Genomic DNA, 5,659 nt, shown 5'->3' on the forward strand with positions numbered 1-5,659 from the left:
TGGATCTTCCTAGCCTTCACAAAGACCCCAGAGTAGACGTTTCTCGGAAAATACTTGCTTGGTACTGATGATACCTGTTTGTGCGACCCCCCAAGTTATTTGCACGTGCCTGGCTGGTGCATCCAGACTGCCACGATGGAGGGTCTGTCACACTTGAGGGTCCTCAGAGTGAACATCCACAATGGGGGAGCTTGAGAAGAAAGGCGCTTCTCCCTTCCCTGATAAGTGGGGAGGGCTCAGCCATCTGGGGGCCCCTCCCTTCCAGGAGGGGGATTTGGGCCTGGATGTGGCAGTCTGAATCATGCCACCGACTCCCACATTGCAAGACAGGTGAAGGTTTCTCTCTCTCTCTCTCTCCATTGGAGGAGTTGGGTTTTTATTTGCACAGACCCTGACCCAGAAAGAAAGAAATCGTGTTCTCTCCATCTCGGAGTAAAAACAGCCCTGCCTGCTCCTCTTGGAAATAGGACATCTTGTGAGAAGCAGCTCACCATTATCTTCGTTTCAGATTAGTTTTCAGCCGATAATCAGGGTTGAGCTGGCAGCAGGGACACCCACGGACACCTGCGCCAGGCCAAGGCCGGCCAGGCAGCCATTCAGCAGGGCGTCAGGGAAGGTTTTACGTCCAGCTCGAGGCTGGCTGGGAGTTATGCAAGAGGCAGAAGCCGAGCTGCGAATATTCTCTACGATTTCTATCCGCTCTGATCCAGTTCCGAAGGTGGTCGTCAGACGACTTCCCTCCAGAGCAGGGCTCTCCAACCTTGGCAACGTTAAGACTTGTGGACTTCAACTCCCAGAGTTCCTCAGCTGGCTTTGCTCCAGAGGTTGTGGCGGACTGGTTGGGAGGGGGAGAGGGGACAGTTCCCCATCAGTGGCAGGCAAGGGTGCTCATGTGGGCAGCTCCATTTGAACCAGCAGCAGGGGTGCTCACTCATCCTTCGCGCAAGTGAAGCTGCCTGGGCACACGCACTCATCCGCCACTTCTGTGGCTTGGCTCCAAACAGGCTCTAGCTCAGGAGTGGGCTGCGATCCGGGGTTGGGGACCCTTGGCATGGGGTCTCCCACCAAAGCAAGGGGTTGGACTAGAAGACCTCCAAGGTCCCTTCCAACTCTGTTATTCTGGAGCCCAAGAGAAGGACAGAGACTTTCTGGGGAAAGCATTTTTAATTCAGGAGGGCCCAGCACATGCTCTTCCTTTGCTCCAAGCTTCTGGCAGATTGGGCAGGAGAGAATCGAACCCAAACCCTTTTCTGTATTTCTTTGTTCCATTTTTATAGCTTTTTGGGCATCCCACACTGTTTGTTTCCACCCTGCCCCCCCCCCCCCGTTTCTCCATGTTCTGGTCATATTTTCCCAACCAACCAACTAGAATTTGGAAAACAGGTTCAGCAAAGTGGCTACTCTTCTAATGAGCTTCACTGTTTTCAATTTGTTGGGGTTTTTTTACTGTTTTTATTGTTTTATTTTTAACATTTTTTAAAAAATACAAGTGGTCCTTGGCTTATGACCACAACTGATCTCCAAATTTTACTGGAAGTTGCTAAATGAGACAGTTGTTAAGCAAATTTTGCCCCATTTTAAGATTGTTCATGTTACAGTTGCTAAGTGAATCTGGCTTCCCCATTGACTTTGCTCATCAGAAGGTCGCAAAAGGGGATCACGAGACCCCAGGACACTGCAGCCGTCATAAATGTGAACCCGTTGCCAAGCTTCGGAATTTTGATCAGGTAGTCACGGGGACCCTGCATCGGTTGTAGGTGTGAAAAACAGCCGTAAGTCACTTTTTTGATTGACATTGTAACTTAGGTCATTAAATGAACCGTTGTAAGTCAAGGACCATCCATGGTAATAATATGTTTTGAATTGTGAGCCGCCCAGAGTCACTGACTGAGATGGGCGGTTATAGAAATCAATCGATCGATCAATCCAACAACCACATAAACAAATGGTGCCTTGTGTCTGCATTGGGCGAGATGACAGGATAGTCGTGATCCTGAAATGCACAATTCCTTTGGAGGAAGAAGCACCCTCAGTTTTAAGTGTGTGGGGTTGGCAATGAAAGCCCCACAGGCGTTGGTGTTTCTTTTTCCCCCTAGCACCAGAAAACCGAATCGGTTGTGCTGTCACGGACGCTGTGCCTCTGGATCTGCTCTGCACCGCCTCCCTCCCTCCCTCTCCCTCTCGTGGCAAACCCTGAGGAAAGGGGAGCAAAACACCCCTGGATTTTGCACCTCTCCTTTGCAAGGTCATCATCGCTGCATTTGCAGAGAGAGAGAGAGAGGAGAGGGGCCGTGAGCGGGGTTGAAAGCCCTTAAAATGAAGGGGTGGCTTTGCTTGTGGTGGCTCTTTGGACCCCTGGCAGCCCCAAAGGAGGCAACGATGAGGGGAATTCCATGTCTTCGCATCCTGCTGCACAACAGCATCTTTTGGGGAGGATGCAAAAGGGTTTAAACCAATTATAAACACACAGATTGTGCATAAATCTTCTAGATCAGGGATGTCCAGCCTTGGCGACTTGAACTCTGCAGGATGAGCATCTTGAGGCTGAAACCTTTGCAAGATGCTCAGCCGGTGTCCATGGGGGGACTCCAAAAAGGCCAGATGGGCCCTTACAACACCCCCCCTTGTAGCCACCATCTTGCCCTTGGAGCATCCCCACCGGACACCTCCAAAGAGTAGCAGCCTCAGGGCACAGCCAGCTCTGAACAGAGGCTGCAGCTCTCCACTGTCCACCCTGGCCCTCGAGGACAGCTTGCAAAGCGGGGAAGGTGAGGACAGGAGAGCACGTGCAGAGTTCTCCACTCTAAACTCAGTCCCTTTGGACAAGGCTCTGGATGGGGGTGGGGCTGTGACTCTCAAGGCTGGTGGGGCAGCGCCCAGGGGAAGGGGAGCCCCATTGTGGGACTTGACAGGAGAGAAGGCCAAATTTGAGGGACAGTAAGATGGCGAGGGGGATTTAGGAAGATGGGCAATTGAGGAAGGGAGCATGCAGGGCTGGGTTTGCCTGGAGGAGTTGCCCTGCGCCCACTCCTGTTTGCATCCCTAGCCTGGGTTTGTGTGTGAGCCCCCCTCCCCCCGTGAAGGAAGGGCCCCCTCAGCCCCTCTGAGGAAGGGCTGGCGATTGGGAAGGATGAGCGCCATGTGCTGTGGCTTTGGCCATCCTCAAAAACCGGCCGGTTTCCATGGAGATGTGGCATCCAGGGCTTTGAAACAGGAAAGCGAAAAAAAGGGGGGTGAGGGAGGGAAGCAGATTTCACCCATGAAGCCTGATGAGGACAGCCAATGTCCAGGCTCTCCTCCGGCCACCGGCATCCCAGGAATGGCCTCTCTTGGCCCTTGTCTGGAAAGAGGGAGGGAGGGGGGAAGGAAAGGAAGGAAGGAGACAGGGATAGAGGGAGGGAAGGGAAGGGGAGGGAGAGAAAAAGGAAGGAAGGAGGGAGGGAGGAAGGGAGGGGGAAGGTTGTAAGTCAAGGACTACCTCCAATTGGATGAATTAATTGGCCAGGGCTTTTTTTTTAGCTGGTGTTGGAGACGGGAGGAGTTAAGCCGAAATGTGTCCCAAAGGGGTGGATTTGAATCAGGGCGGGCAGTTGGCATGTCCCTCCCGGCCTGGGCATCCCTCTTGCTTCCTTGCCAGGTTGCCCAAAAGGCACTTGCAGATGTGCAGCATGGAACCAATTCCTCATCTGACTCTGGATTTCTCCTTTGGCAGACACCCCCTTTTCAGGAGGGCCCAGAATCAGCTGGGGTGAAGAATGTTTTGAGCCTCCATGCAAGGGTGTGGGGTCCCTGGGGTGCCCTCTGGCCCCAAGCCGAAGACCCCGGGTCGCTCAGCCTGCCCTGTGGCGGAGGGGCACATGGGGGGACTGCCGGGCTCTTCTCGGCAGAAACTGCTGCGCCCTGTTCTCCTGAAGTTGCAAGTAGATCATCTCTTCCTTCTCCCTCTATGTTAAAAAACCATCATCATGGCTGCCGCCACCACCAAAATACTGTACAGGCAATCCTCGACTTACAACCATTCATTTAGTGACCATTAAAATTTACAACAGCACTGAAAATAGGGACTTATGACCATTTTTCGTACTTACATCCGTTGCACCATCCCCAGGGTCAGGTGATCAAAATTCAGATGCTCGGCAACTGACTCTCGTTTATGACGGTTGCAGTTTATGACGGGGTCATGTGATCCCCTTTTGCGACTTTCTGACAAGCAAAGTCAAGGGGGAAGCCAGATTCACTGAACAGCTGCGGCGCTAACTTAACAACTCCACCATTGTGGCCATGAAAGTTCGTAAAATGGGTTAAAATTCACGTAAGAAATATCTCGCTTAGCCACAGAAATTTTGGGCTCAACTGCGGTCGTAACTCAAGGAGTGCCTGTACTCAGCCCCTTCCTCCCTGAAATCCAAGGACAACTGCTCTGCGCCCCCTGCTGCCCGGCACCGGCATTGCAGAGTCCCAGACCCCTTTGGCACAAGAGTTTCTCAGCTGGGCAGAGGGGAAAAAATCAAGAGGAAGCCCCCCCACATCCCTCGTCTGAGACCCTGCCCTCTTTTTCCAGGGCAGGCCCTCTTAGTCCTTCCAATCAGCCAAACCAATTTCCAGGCCAGGCCGTTGTAATAATCACTCCTCCGATTAAACTGGCAGGGAGATTGAAAGCGAGCCACTCCGTCTCTATAAATGAAGCAATGATGAGCCCCCCCCCCCCCGAAGATCTCGCCCTCCCTCACCGAAGAGGCCAAAAGGATGATAGATCTGACAAATGCAGCATTTTCCTGCCAGCGACAATCTATCTCCAGCCGTTGGGGGAAGTAATCAAACCACAAGGCTTTAATAACCTTCGCCAGCCAAGGATGCTGCCTAAAATCTTCCTTCTCAAACTTTCTTTCACTTTCTAATTTTTCCCAACTTCCCTCTACAGGACAAGAAGGTCTGCAAAAACTTGCAAGAAACATATAGATTTTCCATCAGAACAAATGCATGTTTAAGTTCACCCATCAAGGTTAATTTCTACAAACCAGTGTTAGCCAAGCTTGGAGGCTTTAACATCTGCAAGGAACCACCAAGCTCAGAGAGCACCCAGGACCCCACAGTCCTCCCTCCTCCTCCTCCTCCTTTCTCCTCTCCCCCACTAACCCCCCTTCCTTCTAGCACTGACGATGTTACCTAGTTGGGTCACGAAGCGTCTGCAAGGAAACCACCAAGCTCAGGGAGCACCCAGGTCCCTACAGTTCACACCTGAGCTGCCACAATCTCCTCTGCTTAAGTGCAGCACAGCCACAGGAAGCCCTGCCAGAGTAGCTCTTCCGCACATTCCTATGACAATCTGACCAGCCTGCTGAGAGAATTGAGCAAGTGTGTCACAACCCTGAGAGGCTCTGAAACACTGCACTCTTCTCCCTCCCACCGTTAAAGGGCTTTGAAACTCCAGTGCAGGACTGGGCGGCCACTCTACCTTGCCAGGAGGACCTTTCCAGTGGGCAGAAGGCGCCCTCGGGTGGTGAACGGCTGCACTGCAAGGGAGAACCACCGGCATGGTCTTCCCGGGTCAGAGAGAGAGAGACCCTTCCTCTGCCAGAGTGCCAAGCCAAAGGGCACGTCCTGGAAACTTCAGGGAGGCCCGAAGGCAACAAGTTCAGAGAAGAAGAAGAAGAAGAAG

This window comes from Pantherophis guttatus, chromosome 10 (assembly GCF_059756535.1).
Source record: "Pantherophis guttatus breed Tessera chromosome 10, ASM5975653v1, whole genome shotgun sequence".
NCBI lineage: Eukaryota > Metazoa > Chordata > Lepidosauria > Squamata > Colubridae > Pantherophis > Pantherophis guttatus.